Source organism: Hemitrygon akajei, chromosome 9 (genome assembly GCF_048418815.1).
Source record: "Hemitrygon akajei chromosome 9, sHemAka1.3, whole genome shotgun sequence".
NCBI classification, from domain to species: Eukaryota; Metazoa; Chordata; class Chondrichthyes; order Myliobatiformes; family Dasyatidae; genus Hemitrygon; species Hemitrygon akajei.
In genome coordinates, this window is record NC_133132.1 from 18,315,432 (window position 1) to 18,334,034 (window position 18,603).

At 47.7% G+C, this 18,603-nt stretch overlaps 1 protein-coding gene and 4 non-coding genes across 5 annotated transcripts in view; 1 reads left to right on the forward strand and 4 right to left on the reverse strand.

Moving 5' to 3' along the window:
* The window catches only part of LOC140732891 (uncharacterized), a 795,520-nt gene that overhangs the window by 73,965 nt on the left and 702,952 nt on the right, over positions 1 to 18,603 (forward strand). The gene's annotated exons all lie outside the window — the stretch shown is intronic.
* trnan-guu (transfer RNA asparagine (anticodon GUU)) lies at positions 2,151 to 2,224 on the reverse strand. Its single transcript has one exon. It is a non-coding gene; the product is annotated as a tRNA-Asn (tRNA).
* Positions 8,752 to 8,825, reverse strand: trnan-guu (transfer RNA asparagine (anticodon GUU)). Its single transcript has one exon. It is a non-coding gene; the product is annotated as a tRNA-Asn (tRNA).
* On the reverse strand, positions 15,330 to 15,403 carry trnan-guu (transfer RNA asparagine (anticodon GUU)). Its single transcript has one exon. It is a non-coding gene; the product is annotated as a tRNA-Asn (tRNA).
* Positions 18,498 to 18,571, reverse strand: trnan-guu (transfer RNA asparagine (anticodon GUU)). The gene has a single exon. It is a non-coding gene; the product is annotated as a tRNA-Asn (tRNA).

Here is an 18,603-nt window from a genome sequence, read left to right on the forward strand (position 1 = left end):
TCCTGGGATGTCAGGACTGTCTTACGCAGAGAGGTTAGAGAGACTGGGCTTGTACACGCTGGAATTAAGCAGATTGAGAGGGTATCTGATTGCAACATATAAGATTATTAAGGGATTGGACAAGATAGAGGCAGGAAATATGTTCCAGATGCTGGGAGAGTCCAGTACCAGAGGGCATGGTTTGAGAATAAGGGGTAGGTCATTTAGGACAGAGTTAAGGAAAAACTTCTTCTCCCAGAGAGTTGTGGGGGTCTGGAATGCACTGCCTCGGAAGGCAGTGGAGACCAATTCGCTGGATGCTTTCAAGAAGGAGCTAGAGAGGTATCTTATGGATAGGGGAATCAAGGGATATGGGGACAAGGCAGGAATCGGGTATTGATAGTAGATGATCTCAGAATGGCGGTGCAGGCTCGAAGGGCCGAATGGTCTACGTCTGCTCCTATTGTCTATTGTCTATTGTCTATAAGTGTGAAGAACCGAAGGAGAAATTATTAAGAGCGAGGACAGGTTCCGCCAATTGGAGGTGAAAGGTGGTGGAAGGGAGCTGGCTAGGTGTGGTCTCCGGATGGAAACGGAGAAATTTGTAGCCTTCCTGGAGCGGGCTGGAGGTGTATAGGTACTGGAAATCCATAGTAAAAATAATATGATCGGAGTCGGGAAATTTGACATCATTAAAAAGATCAATAGCGTGTGACGTGTCACGTCGGAGGTAGGAAGAGACTGAACCAATAGGGAAAAACTGTGTCGAGGCATGCAGTGGTATGTTCAGTATGGCAGGAATAAGCAGAAAAAATGGGTCTATCTGGACAAACCGGTTTGTGGATCTTGGGTCAGGTGACGACCCGGCAAGGATGAGAGCTGGGATCAGATGGGGAAGGGGTTGGTAGAGTCAGAGGAGAGGGGAGAGTTGAGGTGTTCAGAAAAGGTGGAGGAAGATGGAGGATCCAAGGACCGAGGGGCTGGTGGTGGGGCCTGACAGGCACAGAGGTGGGGAGGACAAATGAGAAACCCAGTGGTAACGCGTTTTTCTTGATCCAGCCTTACGCAAGAGGACCCGCTGTGTCTCTTTGCCTTTCTGGTCTTTCTCTTCGGGTTGTTACTTCGGTCATGAAGAAAGGAAATTCTCCAGATGCTGGAAATCCGGAGCACAGAATGCTGGGAATACCAGGTCAGGCAGCATCTGTGGACAGTTGATGTCTCACGACGGGACACTACATAGATGACCCGTTGATTTCATTCCATATTTAGTCTGTGTTATTTCGGAGAGCCTTGGATGTAACTAGAAACGTGTAGGAGTGGCCACAGCCTGAAGTGTAGCGGAGAATACACCCACTCTCTTTAAATTATTTTTCCAATCCTGATGTCTCGTTCTCTTCCCGATCCGTATATGTGATCAAATGAAAGGCGAATTGGGAAGTGAACTGAATTCTATTAGTGTTGAAAGATCAGCTGCTCACTGGGAATCTGAACTTCTACCTGTCAGCAGTCCTCGCGATACTTTGCAGGGTCTTGCGGTCAGATGGCCTGGCAATTATTGTAGCAGATGGAGAAGCGAGTGGGTAGAACACTCTCAGTGGGGCTCCTGTAGTTACAATCAGGGCTGAGGAAGCTCTGCTGGCCTCAATCTTCCCAGGACGTGGAGACGCTGGTCTACCTGTTGACGAAACTGGTGTCGTTGTGAGACCAGGTTAGGTCGTTCACAATTTGCACTTCCAGATACATAGGAACAGAATGAAAGACAAGTTTTCTCTGTACCCGTGTACGCTATCTCTGTAAGTGACAAAAATTTAATTTCCACTGAACTCGGTACGGCAGCAGCAGGGACCGCCCTCTACCGGCCAGAGCAGCGTTTCCCAATCTACTTCATTATGATGCCGAACCTAATTATTTATCTCACTGTGCTTTCTCTGTCGCTGTTACATTTTATTCTGCATTCTGTTATTGCTTTACATTGTTCCCTTTTCATGCACTGTGTAATGGTTTGATCTCCAGGAACAGTGTGAAAGAGAAGCTATTCCCTGTATCTCGGTACGTACCTTAAACAATTTTAATCCCCACTGAACGTGATGCGGCAGTAGCAGGGAGCGCTGGACACGGCACCGTTTCCCAGTTGTCAATCCAACACACAGCAAAAGCTGCCGGTTCACCAGCGTCCCTGGGTGGGCTCGAACCACCAACCTTTCGGTTAACAGCCGAACGCGCTCACCGATTGCGCCACAGAGACAAGCTGGAGAAGGTTTTAACAAATTGCCCATTCCGGCGTTGGACTATGGTGACTAGTAATCGATGCTCTGATTCGGCTTTTCGCAATCTGCATGAATAGTTTTCATCAGATGGTGACGGACAACATAAAACAGAAAACGTTAGAACCACATACTTGTCAGAATTAGAAGGGTAAATAGCAATAGATTCTCAGTGCGTCGCCAAAACATTCGGCCACGAGTACACACTCTACAAAGAAAGACATTTTACATTCGGAAGTAATCGCTGTGTCCAAGGACAGATGAGGAAAGCACCGATCCCGGGGTCAGAGAAACAGGACTGTTCCTGAATTAAAAGTTGAAACTGCCAGAAATAATCCGCAGCTTAGTCAGCGTCTGTGGAGACAGAAACAGAGTTCACGTTTCAGGTCGATGACCTTTTCCTGAGCCCCGAGCTCGCCGTTAGACGTAAGGACTCTCACGAAGCCTCTGGAAGATGGCTTGAGCTGGGTGAAGGTACTGATTTCACTCGCCCTCTCCTTTCTGAAACTTTGAATTGCACCCTTTAAATCGAGCACAGAACAGCCTTTGTCTAACATTTAAAATGTGACAGTGTCGGATGAAGCAAATATTTCCGGAAACACCGGCCTCTGTCATCGCCTGTCACGCCAAGTGACTCTTAGATACGAAGTCGCTGAGTGGATATTTCACGAAGCTGAGCAAGAAGTTCCTTTTCTTCTCGGCAGACTCTCCCTTCCCGCTGTCACTGCTGACTGGGTTGTCCCACATTCCCAAAAACGATGATCACATCAACCTCAAACTCGGAGTCAACCTCTGTAACGGTTCACAATTTGTTTGGAATATTTGAGTTGCAAGTGCAATTAACGTGGAAACATTTCTCTGTCGGGTGAAATTAACCCGCGTCTTCCCCGTGATAGACGGGGACACTAACCACTATTCTAACGCGAAACCAATGCGAAAGAGCTACACGTTACCGGGATGTACGAGCACAGAATAGCTGAAAGCGTTACCCCGATGCTTGTTCATTGACTGTGAACCGGCATGCACTCTTCAGCATTTGTATGAGACCGTGTGATCATAAGACATTGGGGCAGAAATAGGCCATTCAGCCCATGGAGTTTGCTCCGACATAAGTCACGGCTGAACCCGCATACCACTCAATCCCATACACATGGTTTCTCGCCATATCCTTTGACGCCCTGAACGATCAGCAAACTATCAACTTCCGCCTTAAATATACCAAAGGCCTTGACTTCCACCGCAGTCTGTGGCAGAACATTCACTCTCTGTTTAAAACAAAATCATTCGAACATCTTTTCTAAAAGATCACCCCTGAATTTTGCGGCTGTGTCCATCAGTTGGATACCACCACCACAGGAAACATCCTTTCCACATCCTCCGTTTCTAGTCCTTCTCACATTCGGAAGGTTTCAATGAAATCCGCCGCATTTTTCAAAACTCCAGTGAGTACAGGCTCAAACCTGCCGAACGCTGCTCACACGTTAACTCTTCTGCTCCAGAAATCATCTTTGTGAAACTTCTCTGGGCTCTCTTCCATAACAGAACATCCTTTCTGAGATACGGGGGTTAAAAGCGTTGACAATACTCCAAATGCGGCCTGACTAGTGTCTCATAGAGCCTCAGCATTATCTCCTTGTCTTTTAATATTTGATTCCCATTGAAATAAATCCTAATATTGCATTTGCCATATTTACCAAAGACTCAAGCTGTGAATTAACCTTCTGAGAGCCTTGCACGAGGCGTCTGCACGTGTGATGCTTAAACTTTCTTCCCATTTAGATACTAGTCTGTACTATTGTTCCTTTTACCAAATTACATTATCGTACAATTCCAAAACTGTATTCCAGCTGCCTCTTTTTTGTCCAATCTTCCAATTGCTTAAGTCCGGCTGCAGTTGGATTGCTTCATCAGCCCTACCTACTCCACCCCATCAATCTTTGCATCATTCGCAAACTTTGCCAGAAATTCTATAATCTAAATCACTGACAGATAATGTGAACAGTATACAATTATGTCCCCCGAGGAACACCACTAGTCGGTGGGAGGCAAATAGAAAAGTGTCCTGTAATCCCACTCGCTGCCGCCTGTCAAATACAGAGCTTTCAGTTCTGCATGCTTTGCACTATTGACTTTTGGCTCTGTGCTACAATTTAACTCTTTGCACCATCCGCAATTGCACCCAATAATTGCATTGTCCTTCCTTACGTTAATATTATACCCGTCATCACTTGTAAACTTGCTGGCTCGTCCTCAGCTCCATCATGCTGGTTCCCATCACCCTGAAAGGGATTGCGTAGCCGTAGACAACGTGCAACAGCATCTGTAGCTTCTGGGGAAATCCTATCATCGCCCCATTTGGGTCACACGGTAACTGGGATTACACATATCAAGGCACACTTCCTGAAGCAATCGGAGAACCCTAGTGTTAGGGGATATCTTTGAAACAGAGGAGCTCACGGGATGCTAGAAAGGCCCTTTGTAGTACTGGCTGAGGATTAGAAGGATGATGGCGGATCTCAATGGGAATTAAAGAATACGGAAAAGCGTGTCTAGAGTGGACGTGGTGAGGATGCTCCCATTACTAAGAGAGACGGGAATCTGAGGGCTCTGCCTTTTAACAAAGGCTGACTGAGAGGATATCTTCAGTCAGGTGACGGTGATTTCTGGGATTGATTGCCGCAGCGGGCAATGGACGAACTTGTTCGGTGCATTTAAGACAGAGATATATGGGGTCGAGATTGGTAAAGGAGTTACGAACTAATGGGAGACGGCACGTCAACAGTTTCTGGAGAAAAAATGCTATGACTGAATAGCTGAGTAATCTTGATCACTGGAGGAATTCGGACTCAATTCGTTTGAATTGAGGTACTGAACACCACTGGTTCGTCTGGGGGCTCCCGTGGTGGGGGGGGGGGTTTATACCTCGGTCCCGATGATTAATTCCCTATCTTACCTCTTATGACGACACACCTGGTTTCCATCAAGACCAGCAGCATAAGACCCCCAGCGTTACAACCACTAGTCTCCAGATCGTTGGCTTTGCCTGTATGGCATTTAACGCTTCCCGGCCGCTTAGGACCGTGTGTTCTAATTTTGCTCCAGTTTTAAGGTTTCCCTATGAAACTCGGTCCCTCTGTGTCAAGGTTTCGTGGCAAGATCCCTCCTGTTTGCTGTTCAGCTTTCACGTCCACATAAGCATCCTAACTGAATCGCCGTGCCTGTGTTCTGCACTTGCGTTTAATTTATTCGCTCATTACAACGGCCCATCACCGTCTGTCGGAATTGGTTTGGGAAGCGGAAGTAAAATGGGTGACTACTGGGAGATTTCGCTTTTTCTGGTAGGTGCTCGGTGAAGCAGACTCACTGAAATGTAAAATGACTCACCGATGACTCGAACAGACTCACAGGTGAAGTGTCGCCTCAATTGGAAGGACTTTTTGACGGAGGAGGTGTAAGGGCAGGTGTATCACTGGTTTCGCTTGCAAGAGTAAGTGGCAGGAGAGAAGGCGGGGGAGAGGGACGAACGGAAAAGTGATTTACGTAGGGAACGATCGTTGCGTAACGCAGAAATGGGTGGGGCTGAGAAAGCTGTGTTTGGTGGCGGAATCCCGCTGGTGATGGCGGAAGTTACGCAGAATCAAGCTCTGGATGCCGAGGCCGGTGAGGTGGCAGGCGTGCACAAGACGAAAACTATCACTGGTGGAGTGGCAGGAGGATGGGTTCAGGGCAGACGTGCGCAAAATGGAAGAGATTCGGTTGAATGCAGCGTTGATGGTAGAGGAAGGGAGACGCATTTCGATGAAAAAGGAGGGTATCTTCTTTGTTCTAGAATGAAACGCCTCATCCTGAGAGCAGCAACGACGGAGACGGAGGGTTTGAGAGAAGGGGATGGTATTTTTACAAGTGATAGTGTGGGAACAGGTATAGTCCAGAAAGCTGTGAGTTTGTGGTTTATAATTAGACATCAGTCTATGTCTCCAAAGATAAAGATAGAGAGATCGAGAAAGGGGGGCAGGTTTTGGATATGGGGCAGGTAAATTTGAAGACAGGGTGAAAGTTGGAGGCAAAGGAGATGAATTGGTTGAGTTCGGCATGGGTGCTGGAAGCAACAGCAATGCAGTCGTTGATGTGGCGTAGGAAAAGCTGGGAGCGATACCAATGTAGCCTTGGAACACACACCGTTCCCCGTAGCCGACAAAAATGCAGGCATGGCTGACACTCTTGCGAGTGACCATGGCTACACCTTTTCTTTGAAGGGCCCTGGTGAGACCACACCTGGAGTATTGTGTACAGTTTTCGTCTCCAGGGTTAAGGAGGGACATCCTGGCTGTAGAGGAAGTGCAGATTAGGTTCACAAGGTTAATTCCTGGGATGCCCAGACTGTCTTACGCAGAGAGGTTAGAGAGACTGGGCTTGTACATGCTGGAATTAAGGAGATTGAGAGGGTATCTGATTGCAACATATAAGATTATTAAGGGATTGGACAAGATAGAGGCAGGAAAAATGTTCCAGATGCTGGGAGAGTCCAGTACCAGAGGGCATGGTTTGAGAATAAGGGGTAGGTCATTTAGGACAGAGTTAAGGAAAAACTTCTTCTCCCAGAGAGTTGTGGGGGTCTGGAATGCACTGCCTCGGAAGGCAGTGGAGACCAATTCTCTGGATGCTTTCAAGAAGGAGCTAGAGAGGTATCTTATGGATAGAGGAATCAAGGGATATGGGGACAAGGCAGGAATCGGGTATTGATAGTAGATGATCTCAGAATGGCGGTGCAGGCTCGAAGGGCCGAATGGTCTACGTCTGCACCTATTGTCTATTGTCTATAAGTGTGAAGAACCGAAGGAGAAATTATTAAGAGCGAGGACAGGTTCCGCCAATTGGAGGTGAAAGGTGGTGGAAGGGAGCTGGCTAGGTGTGGTCTCCGGATGGAAACGGAGAAATTTGTAGCCTTCCTGGAGCGGGCTGGAGGCGTATAGGTACTGGAAATCCATAGTAAAAATAATATGATCGGAGTCGGGAAATTTGACATCATTAAAAAGATCAATAGCGTGTGATGTGTCACGTCGGAGGTAGGAAGAGACTGAACCAATGGGGAAAAACTGTGTCGAGGCATGCAGTGGTATGTTCAGTTATGGCAGGAATAAGCAGAAAAAATGGGTCTATCTGGACAAACCGGTTTGTGGATCTTGGGTCAGGTGACGACCCGGCAAGGATGAGAGCTGGGATCAGATGGGGAAGGGGTTGGTAGAGTCAGAGGAGAGGGGAGAGTTGAGGTGTTCAGAAAAGGTGGAGGAAGATGGAGGATCCAAGGACCGAGGGGCTGGTGGTGGGACCTGACAGGCACAGAGGTGGGGAGGACAAATGAGAAACCCAGTGGTAACGCGTTTTTCCTGATCCAGCCTTACGCAAGAGGACCCGCTGTGTCTCTTTGCCTTTCTGGTCTTTCTCTTCGGGTTGTTACTTCGGTCATGAAGAAAGGAAATTCTACAGATGCTGGAAATCCGGAGCACAGAATGCTGGGAATACCAGGTCAGGCAGCGTCTATGGACAGTTGATGTCTCACGACGGGACACTACATAGGTGACCCGTTGATTTCATTCCATATTTAGTCTGTGTTATTTCGGAGAGCCTTGGATGTAACTGGAAACGTGTAGGAGGGGCCACAGCCTGAAGTGTAGCGGAGAATACACCCACTCTCTTTAAATTATTTTTCCAATCCTGATGTCTCGTTCTCTTCCCGATCCGTATATGTGATTAAATGAAAGTCGAATTGGGAAGTGAACTGAATTCTGTCAGTGTTGAAAGATCAGCTGCTCACTGGGAAACTGAACTTCTACCTGTCAGCAGTCCTCGCGATCCTTTGCAGGGTCTTGTCGTCAGATGGCCTGGCAATTATTGTACCAGATGGAGAAGCGAGTGGGTAGAACACTCTCAGTGGGGCTCCTGTAGTTACAATCAGGGTTGAGGAAGCTCTGCTGGCCTCAATCTACCCAGGACGTGCAGACGCTGGTCTACCTGTTGACGAAACTGGTGTCATTGTGAGACCAGGTTAGGTAGTTCACAATTTGCACTTCCAGAAACATAGGAACAGAATGAAAGACAAGTTTTCTCTGTACCCGTGTACGCTATCTCTGTAAGTGACAAAAATTTAATTTCCACTGAACTCGGTACGGCAGCAGCAGGGACCGCCCTCTACCGGCCAGAGCAGCGTTTCCCAATCTACTTCATTATGATGCCGAACCTAATTATTTATCTCACTGTGCTTTCTCTGTCGCTGTTACATTTTATTCTGCATTCTGTTATTGCTTTACATTGTTCTCTTTCCATGCACTGTGTAATGGTTTGATCTTCAGGAACAGTGTGAAAGAGAAGCTATTCCCTGTATCTCGGTACGTACCTTAAACAATTTTAATCCCCACTGAACGTGATGCGGCAGTAGCAGGGAGCGCTGGACACCGCACCGTTTCCCAGTTGTCAATCCAACACACAGCAAAAGCTGCCGGTTCACCAGCGTCCCTGGGTGGGCTCGAACCACCAACCTTTCGGTTAACAGCCGAACGCGCTCACCGATTGCGCCACAGAGACAAGCTGGAGAAGGTTTTAACAAATTGCCCATTCCGGCGTTGGACTATGGTGACTAGTAATCGATGCTCTGATTCGGCTTTTCGCAATCTGCATGAATAGTTTTCATCAGATGGTGACGGACAACATAAAACAGAAAACGTTAGAACCACATACTTGTCAGAATTAGAAGGGTAAATAGCAATAGATTCTCAGTGCGTCGCCAAAACATTCGGCCACGAGTACACACTCTGCAAAGAAAGACATTTTACATTCGGAAGTAATCGCTGTGTCCAAGGACAGATGAGGAAAGCACGGATCCCGGGGTCAGAGAAACAGGACTGTTCCTGAATTAAAAGTTGAAACTGCCAGAAATAATCCGCAGCTTAGTCAGCGTCTGTGGAGACAGAAACAGAGTTCACGTTTCAGGTTGATGACCTTTTCCTGAGTCCCGAGCTCGCCTTTAGACTTAAGGACTCTCACGAAGCCTCTGGAAGATGGCTTGAGCTGGGTGAAGGTACTGATTTCACTCGCCCTCTCCTTTCAGACACTTTGAATTGCACCCTTTAAATCGAGCACAGAACAGCCTTTGTCTAACATTTAAAATGTGACAGTGTCGGATGAAGCAAATATTTCCGGAAACACTGGCGTCTGTCATTGCGTGTCACGCCAAGTGACTCTTAGATACGAAGTCGCTGAGTGGATATTTCACGAAGCTGAGCAAGAAGTTCCTTTTCTTCTCGGCAGACTCCCCCTTCCCGCTGTCACTGCTGACTGGGTTGTCCCACATTCCCAAAACGATGATCACATCAACCTCAAACTCGGACTCAACCTCTGTAACGGTTCACAATTTGTTTGGAATATTTGAGTTGCAAGTGCAATTAACGTGGAAACATTTCTCTATCGGGTGAAATTAACCCGCTTCTTCCCCGTGATAGACGGGGACACTAACCACTATTCTAACGAGAAACCAATGCGAAAGAGCTATCTGTTACCGGGATGTACGAGCACAGAATAGCTGAAAGCGTTACCCCGATGCTTGTTCATTGACTGTGCACCGGCATGCACTCTTCAGCATTTGTATGAGACCGTCTGATCATAAGACATTGGGGCAGAAATAGGCCATTCAGCCCATGGAGTTTGCTCCGACATAAGTCACGGCTGAACCCGCATACCACTCAATCCCATACACATGGTTTCTCGCCATATCCTTTGACGCCCTGAACGATCAGCAAACTATCAACTTCCGCCTTAAATATACCAAAGGCCTTGACTTCCACCGGAGTCTGTGGCAGAACATTCTCTCTCTGTTTAAAACAAAATCCTTCGTACATCTTTTCTAAAAGATCACTCCTGAATTTTGCGGCTGTGTCCATCAGTTGGATACCACGACCACAGGAAACATCCTTTCCACATCCACCTTTTCTAGTCCTTCTCACATTCGGTAGGTTTCAATGAAATCCGCCGCATTTTTCTAAACTCCAGTGAGTACAGGCTCAAACCTGCCGAACGCTGCTCACACGTTAACTTTTCTGCTCCAGAAATCATCTTTGTGAAACTTCTCTGGGCTCTCTTCCATAACAGAACATCCTTTCTGAGATACGGGGGTTAAAAGCGTTGACAATACTCCAAATGCGGCCTGACTAGTGTCTCATAGAGCCTCAGCATTATCTCCTTGTCTTTTAATATTTGATTCCCATTGAAATAAATCCTAATATTGCATTTGCCATATTTACCAAAGACTCAAGCTGTGAATTAACCTTCTGAGAGCCTTGCACGAGGCGTCTGCACGTGTGATGCTTAAACTTTCTTCCCATTTAGATACTAGTCTGTACTATTGTTCCTTTTACCAAATTACATTATCGTACAATTCCAAAACTGTATTCCAGCTGCCTCTTTTTTGTCCAATCTTCCAATTGCTTAAGTCCGGCTGCAGTTGGATTGCTTCGTCAGCCCTACCTACTCCACCCCATCAATCTTTGCATCATTCACAAACTTTGCCAGAAATTCTATAATCTAAATCACTGACAGATAATGTGAACAGTATACAATTATGTCCCCCGAGGAACACCACTAGTCGGTGGGAGGCAACTAGAAAAGTGTCCTGTAATCCCACTCGCTGCCGCCTGTCAAATACAGAGCTTTCAGTTCTGCATGCTTTGCACTATTGACTTTTGGCTCTGTGCTACAATTTAACTCTTTGCACCATCCGCAATTGCGCCCAATAATTGCATTGTCCTTCCTTACGTTAATATTATACCCGTCATCACTTGTAAACTTGCTGGCTCGTCCTCAGCTCCATCATGCTGGTTCCCATCTCCCTGAAAGGGGTTGCGTAGCCATAGACAACGTGCAACTGCGTTTGTAGTTTCTGGGGAAATCCTATCATCACCCCATTTGGGTCACACGGTAACTGGGATTAGACATATCAAGGCACACTTCCTGAAGCAATCGGAGAACCCTAGTGTTAGGGGATATCTTTGAAACACAGGAGCTCACCGGATGCTAGAAAGGCCCTTTGTAGTACTGGCTGAGGATCAGAAGGATGATGGCGGATCTCAATGGGAATTATAGAATACGGAAAAGCGTGTCTAGAGTGGACGTGGTGAGGATGCTCCCATTACTAAGAGAGACGGGAATCTGAGGGCTCTGCCTTTTAACAAAGGCTGACTGAGAGGATATCTTCAGTCAGGTGACGGTGATTTCTGGGATTGATTGCCGCAGCGGGCAATGGACGAACTTATTCGGTGCATTTAAGACAGAGATATATGGGGTCTAGATTGGTAAAGGAGTTGCGAACTAATGGGAGACGGCAGGTCAACAGTTTCTGGAGAAAAAAAGCTATGACTGAATAGCTGAGTAATCTTGATCATTGGAGGAATTCTGACCCAATTCTTTTGAACACATATGGCCACTCGTTCGTCTGGGGGCTCCCGTGGGGGGGCTGTTATTACCTCGGTCCCGATGTAATTCCCTATCTTACCTCTGATGACGACACACCTGGTTTCCATCAAGACCAGCAGCATAAGAACCCCAGCGTTACAACCACTAGTCTCCAGATCGTTGGTTTTGCCTGTGTGGCATTTAACGTTTCCCGGCCGCTTAGGACCGTGTGTTCTAATTTTGCTCCAGTTTCAAGGTTTCCCTATGAAACTCGGTCCCTCTGTGTCAAGGTTTCGTGGCAAGATCCCTCCTGTTTGCTGTTCAGCTTTCACGTCCACGTTAGCATCCTAAGTGAATCGCCGTGCCTGTGTCCTGCACTTGCGTTTAATTTATTCGCTCATTGCAACGGCCCATCACCGTCTGTCGGAATTGGATTGGGAAGCGGAATTAAAATGGGTGACTATTGGGAGATTTCGCTTTTTCTGGTAGGTGCTCGGTGAAGCAGACTCGCCGAAATATAAAATGAGTCACCGATGACTCGAACAGACTCACAGGTGAAGTGTCGCCTCACCTGGAAGGAGTTTTTGACGGAGGAGGTGTAAGGGCAGGTGTATCACTGGTTTCGCTTGCAAGAGTAAGTGGCAGGAGAGAAGGCGGGGGAGAGGGACGAACGGAAAAGTGATTTACGTAAAAGTGATCGTTGCGTAAAGCAGAAATGGGTGGGGCTGGGAAAGCTGTGTTTGGTGGCGGAATCCCGCTGGTGATGGCGGAAGTTACGCAGAATCAAGCTCTGGACGCCGAGGCCGGTGAGGGGGCAGGCGTGCACAAGACGAAAACTATCACTGGTGGAGTGGCAGGAGGATGGGTTCAGGGCAGACGTGCGCAAAATGGAAGAGATTCGGTTGAGTGCAGCGTTGATGGTAGAGGAAGGGAGACGCATTTCGATGAAAAAGGAGGGTATCTTCTTTGTTCTCGAATGAAACGCCTCATCCTGAGAGCAGCAACGACGGAGACGGAGGGTTTGAGAGAAGGGGATGGTATTTTTACAAGTGATAGTGTGGGAACAGGTATAGTCCAGAAAGCTGTGAGTTTGTGGTTTATAATTAGACATCAGTCTATGTCTCCAAAGATAAAGATAGAGAGATCGAGAAAGAGGGGGGCAAGTTTTGGATATGGGGCAGGTAAATTTGAAGACGAGGTGAAAGTTGGAGGCAAAGGAGATGAATTGGATGAGTTCGGCATGGGTGCAGGAAGCAACAGCAATGCAGTCGTTGATGTGGCGTAGGAAAAGTTGGGAACGATACCAATGTAGCCTTGGAACATGGACTGTTCCCCGTAGCCGACAAAAATGCAGACATGGCTGACACTCTTGCGAGTGACCATGGCTACACCTTTTGTTTGAAGGAAGTGTGAAGAAACGAAGGAGAAATTATTAAGAGTGAGGACAGGTTCCGCCAATCGGAGGTGAAAGGTGGTGGAGGGGAGCTGGCTGGGTCTGGTCTCCAGATGGAAACGAAGAGCTTTGCCGCCTTCCTGTAGCGGGCAGGAGGTGTATCTCTACTGGAAATCCGTGGTAAAAATAATATGATCGGAGTCGGGAAATTTGACATCATTGAAAAGATCAATAGCGTGTGATGTGTCATGTCGGAGGTAGGGAGAGACTGATCCAATGGGGGAAAAGCTGTGTCGAGGCATGAAATGGTATGTTCAGTATGGCAGGAACAAGCAGAAAAAATGGGTCTATCAGGACAAACAAGTTTGTGGCTCTTGGGTAAGGTCTAGATACATGAACGAAGCGCCTCGGCTGTTGGCAATGGATGGGATATCCTCAGACGAAATAAGATCGGAGATGGTGTGGGTCCTGTTCGAGGGGTAAGTGAAAGGAGATGTCTCACCCTTGTCGTTGGGCCTCAGCAGGATAGGGTCAGTCCGGCACTACTACTAAAGCACCCCCCTTATCTGCGGGTTGGATGGTGAATATCGGATTAGTGCGGAGAGAGTGCAGAGCAGAACGTTGGAAGCGGTGACTGGGAAATGGAGAGAGAGCTGGTGAAGTCGAGGCGGTTGATGTCCCCTCGGCAGTTGGGAATGAAAAGATCCAGAACAGGCATAGGTGGACAGCAGGATGTCCTGGTTGAAGACGGGAGAACAGGTCTTCGATGTGAAGTGAAGGGTCCTTGCCAAAGATGTAGCCCAGGCACGGAGGCTGTGGAAAGAGCTAAGCGTCACAGCGGGCGCGGAACTCACTGAGTTCTGGGCGCAAGGGGACAAAGGTAAGGCCTTTATTGAGAACAGAACGTTTTGACTCGGAGGGGAAGGTAGGAAGAAATGGTGCCGACCAGGCTAGGATGAGAGCTGTGATCTGATGGGGAAGGGGTTGGTAGAGTCAGAAGAGAGGGGAGTGTTGAGGTGTTCATGAAAGGTGGAGAAAGATGGAGGATCCGAGGACCCAGGGGCTGGTGGCGGGGCCTGAGAGATACAGAGGTGGGGAGGACAAATGAGAAACCCAGCGGCAGAGCGTTTTTCCTGTTCCAGCGTTCTGTAGGAACACCCGCTGTGTCTCTTTGCCTTCCTGTTCTTTATCTTCGGGTTGTTACTTCGGTTATAAACAAAGGAAATTCTCCAGATGCTGGAAATCCGGAGCACAGAATGCTGGGAATCACCAGGCCAGGCAGCGTCTGTGGACAGTTGATGTCTCACGACGGGACACTACTTAGATGCTCCTTGGCCGGTTGATTTCATCCCGTATTTAGTCTGTGTTATTTCGGAGAGCCTTGGATGTAACTAGGAGTGGCCACAGCCTGAAGTGTAGCGGAGAATACACCCATACTCTACAATTTATGTTTCCAATCCTGATATCTCGTTCTCTTCCCGATCCGTCTATGTGATCAAATCAATGTCGAATTGGGAAGTGAACTGAGTTCTGTCAGTGTTTAAAGATCAGTAGCTGACTGGGAATCTGATCTTCTACCTGTCAGCAGTCCTCGCGATACTTTGCAGGGTCTTGTCGTCAGATGGCCTGGCAATTATTGTACCAGATGGTGAAGCGAGTGGGTACAACACTCTCAGTGGGGCTCCTGTAGTTATAATCCGGTTTGAGGAAGGTCTGCTGGCCTCAATCTTCCCAGGACGTGTAGACGCTGGTCTACTTTTAGACGAAACTGGTGTCGTTGTGAGACCAGGTTAGGTCGTTCAGAATATGCACTTCCAGAAACATAGGAACAGAATGAAAGACAAGTTTTCATTGTACCCGTGTACGCTATCTCTGTAAGTTACAAAAATTTAATTCCCACTGCACTTGGTACGGCAGCAGCAGGGACCGCCCTCTACCGGTCAGAACAGCGTTTCCCAATCTACCTCATTAAGATGCTGAAACTAATTATTTATCTCACTGTGCTTTCTCTGTCGTTGTTACATTTTATTCTGCATTCTGTAATTGCTTTACGTTGTTCTCTTTCCATGCACTGTGTAATGGTTTGATCTCCAGGAACAGTGTGAAAGAGAAGCTTTTCACTGTATCTCGGTACGTACCTTAAACAATTTTAATCCTCACTGAACATGATGCGGCAGTAGCAGGGAGCGCTGGACACGGCACCGTTTCCCAGTTGTCAATCCAACACACAGCAAAAGCTGCCGGTTCACCAGCGTCCCTGGGTGGGCTCGAACCACCAACCTTTCGGTTAACAGCCGAACGCGCTCACCGATTGCGCCACAGAGACAAGCTGGAGAAGGTTTTAATAAATTGCCCATTCCGGCGTTGGACGATGGTGACTAGTAATCGATGCTCTGATTTGGCTTTTCACAATCTGCATGAAAAGTTTTCATCAGATGGTGACGGACAACATAAAACAGAAAACGTTAGAACCACATACTTGTCAGAATTAGAAGGGTAAATACCAATAGATTCTCAGTGCGTCGCCAAAACATTCGGCCACGAGTGCACACTCTGCAAAGAAAGACATTTTTCATTCGGAAGTAATCGCTGTGTCCAAGGACAGATGAGGAAAGCAGCATTCCCGGGGTCAGAGAAACAGGACTGTTCCTGAATTAAAAGTTGAAACTGCCAGAAATAATCCGCAGCTTAGTCAGCGTCTGTGGAGACAGAAACAGAGTTCACTTTTCAGGTCGATGACCTTGTCCTGAGCCCCAGCTCGCCGTTAGACGTAAGGACTCTCACGAAGCCTCTGCAAGATGGCTTGAGCTGGGTGAAGGTACTGATTTCACTCGCCCTCTCCTTTCTGGGTTCAGGGCAGACGTGCGCAAAATGGAAGAGATTCGGTTGAGTGTAGCGTTGATGGTAGAGGAAGGGAGACGCATTTCGATTAAAAAGGAGGGTATCTTCTTTGTTCTCGAATGAAACGCCTCATCCTGAGAGTAGCAACGACGGAGACGGAGGGTTTGAGAGAAGGGGGTCGTATTTTTACAAGTGTTAGTGTGGGAACAGGTGTAGTCCAGAAAGCTGTGAGTCTGTGGTTTATAATTAGACAGCAGTCTATGTCTGCAAAGATAAAGATAGAGAGATCGAGAAAGACGGGGGCAAGTTTTGGATATGGGGCGGGTAAATTTGAAGACGGGGTGAAAGTTGGAGACAAAGAAATGAATTGTATGAGTTAGGCATGGGTGCAGGAAGCAACAGCAATGCAGTCGTTGATGTGGCGGAGGAAACGTTGGGAGCGATACCAATGTAGCCTTGGAACATAGACTGTTCCCCGTAGCCGACAAAAATGCAGGCATGGCTGACACTCTTGCGAGTGACCATGGCTACACCTTTTGTTTGAAGGATGTGTGAAGATCCGAAAGAGAAATTATTAGGAGCGATGACAGGTTCCGCCAATTGGAGGTGAAAGGTGGTGGAGGAGAGATTGCTGGGTCTGGTCTCCAGATGGAAACGAAGAGCTTTGCCGTCTTCCTGGTGCGGGCTGCAGGTGTATCTCTACTGGAAATCCATAGTAAAAATAATATGATCGGATTCGGGAAATTTGACATCATTGAAAAGATCAATAGCGTGTGATGTGTCACGTCGGAGGTAGGAAGAGACTGAACCAGTGGGGAAAAACTGTGTTGAAGCATGCAGTGGTATGTTCAGTATGTCAGGATCAAGCAGAAAAAATGGGTCTATCAGGACAAACAGGTTTGTGGCTCTTGGGTAAGATCTAGAAACAGGAACGAAGCGCCTCGGCTGTTGGCAATGGATGGGATATCCTCAGACAAAATAAGGTCGGAGATGGTGTGGGTCCTGTTCTAGGGGAAAATTAAAGGAGATGTCTCACCCTTGTCGTTGGGCCTCAGCAAGATAGGGTCAGTCCGGCACTACTACTAAAGCACCCCCCTTATCTGCGGGTAGGATGGTGAATATCGGATTAGTGCGGAGAGAGTGCAGAGCAGAACGGTGGAAGCGGTGACTGGGAATTGGAGAGAGGGCGGTGAAGACGAAGTGCTTGGTGTCCCGTCAGCAATTGGGAATGAAAAGATCCAGAACAGGCATAGGTGGACAGCAGGATGTCCAGGTTGAAGACGGGAGAACAGGTCTTCGATGTGGAGTGAAGGGTCCTTGCCAAAGATGTAGTCCAGGCACGGAGGCTGTGGAAAGAGCTGAGCGTCACTGCGGGCGCGGAACTCAGGGGCTGGTGGTGGGGCCTGACAGACACAGAGGTGGGGAGGACAAATGAGAATCCCAGCGGCAGCGCGTTTTTCCTGTTCCAGCCTTACGCAAGAGGACCCGCTGTGTCTCTTTGCCTTTCTGGTCTTTCTCTTCGGGTTGTTACTTCGGTCATGAACAAAGGAAATTCTCCAGATGCTGGAAATCCGGAGCACAGAATGCTGGGAATACCAGGTCAGGCAGCATCTATGGACAGTTGATGTCTCACGACGGGACACTACATAGATGACCCGTTGATTTCATCCCATATTTAGTCTGTGTTATCTCGGAGAGCCTTGGGTAACTAGAAACGTGTAGGAGTGGCCACAGACTGACGTGTAGCGGGGAATACACCCATACTCTGTAATTTATTTTTCCAATCCTGATGTCTCGTTCTCTTCCAGATCCGTCTATGTGATCAAATGAAAGTCGAATTGGGAAGTGAACTGAATTCTATTAGTGTTGAAAGATCAGCTGCTCACTGGGAACCTGAACTTCTACCTGTCAGCAGTCCTCGCGATCCTTTGCAGGGTCTTGCCGTCAGTTGGCCTGGCAATTATTGTACCAGATGGAGTTGCGAGCAGGTAGAACACTCTCAGTGGGGCTCCTGTAGTTAAAATCAGGTTTGAGGAAGCTCTGCTGGCCTCAATCTTCCCAGGACGTGGAGACGCTGGTCTACTTTTTGACGAAACTGGTGTCGTTGTGAGACCAGGTTAGGTCGTTCACAATATCCACTTCCAGAAAGATAGGAACAGAATGAAAGACAGGTTTTTTCTGTACCCGTGTACGCTATCTCTGTAAGTGACAAAAATTTAATTTCCACTGCACTCGGTACGGCAGCAGCAGGGACCGCCCTCTACCGGTCAGAACAGCGTTACCCAATCTACTTCATTATGATGCCGAACCTAATTATTTATCTCACTGTGCTTTATCTGTCGCTGTTACATTTTATTCTGCATTCCGTTATTGCTTTACATTGTTCTCTTTCCATGCACTGTGTAATGGTTTGATCTCCAGGAACAGTGTGAAAAAGAAGCTTTTCACTATATCTCGGTACGTACCTTAAACAATTGTAATCCCGACTGAACGTGATGCGGCAGTAGCAGGGAGCGCTGGACACGGCACCGTTTCCCAGTTGTCAATCCAACACACAGCAAAAGCTGCCGGTTCACCAGCGTCCCTGGGTGGGCTCGAACCACCAGCCTTTCGGTTAACAGCCGAACGCGCTCACCGATTGCGCCACAGAGACAAGCTGGAGAAGGTTTTAATAAATTGCCCATT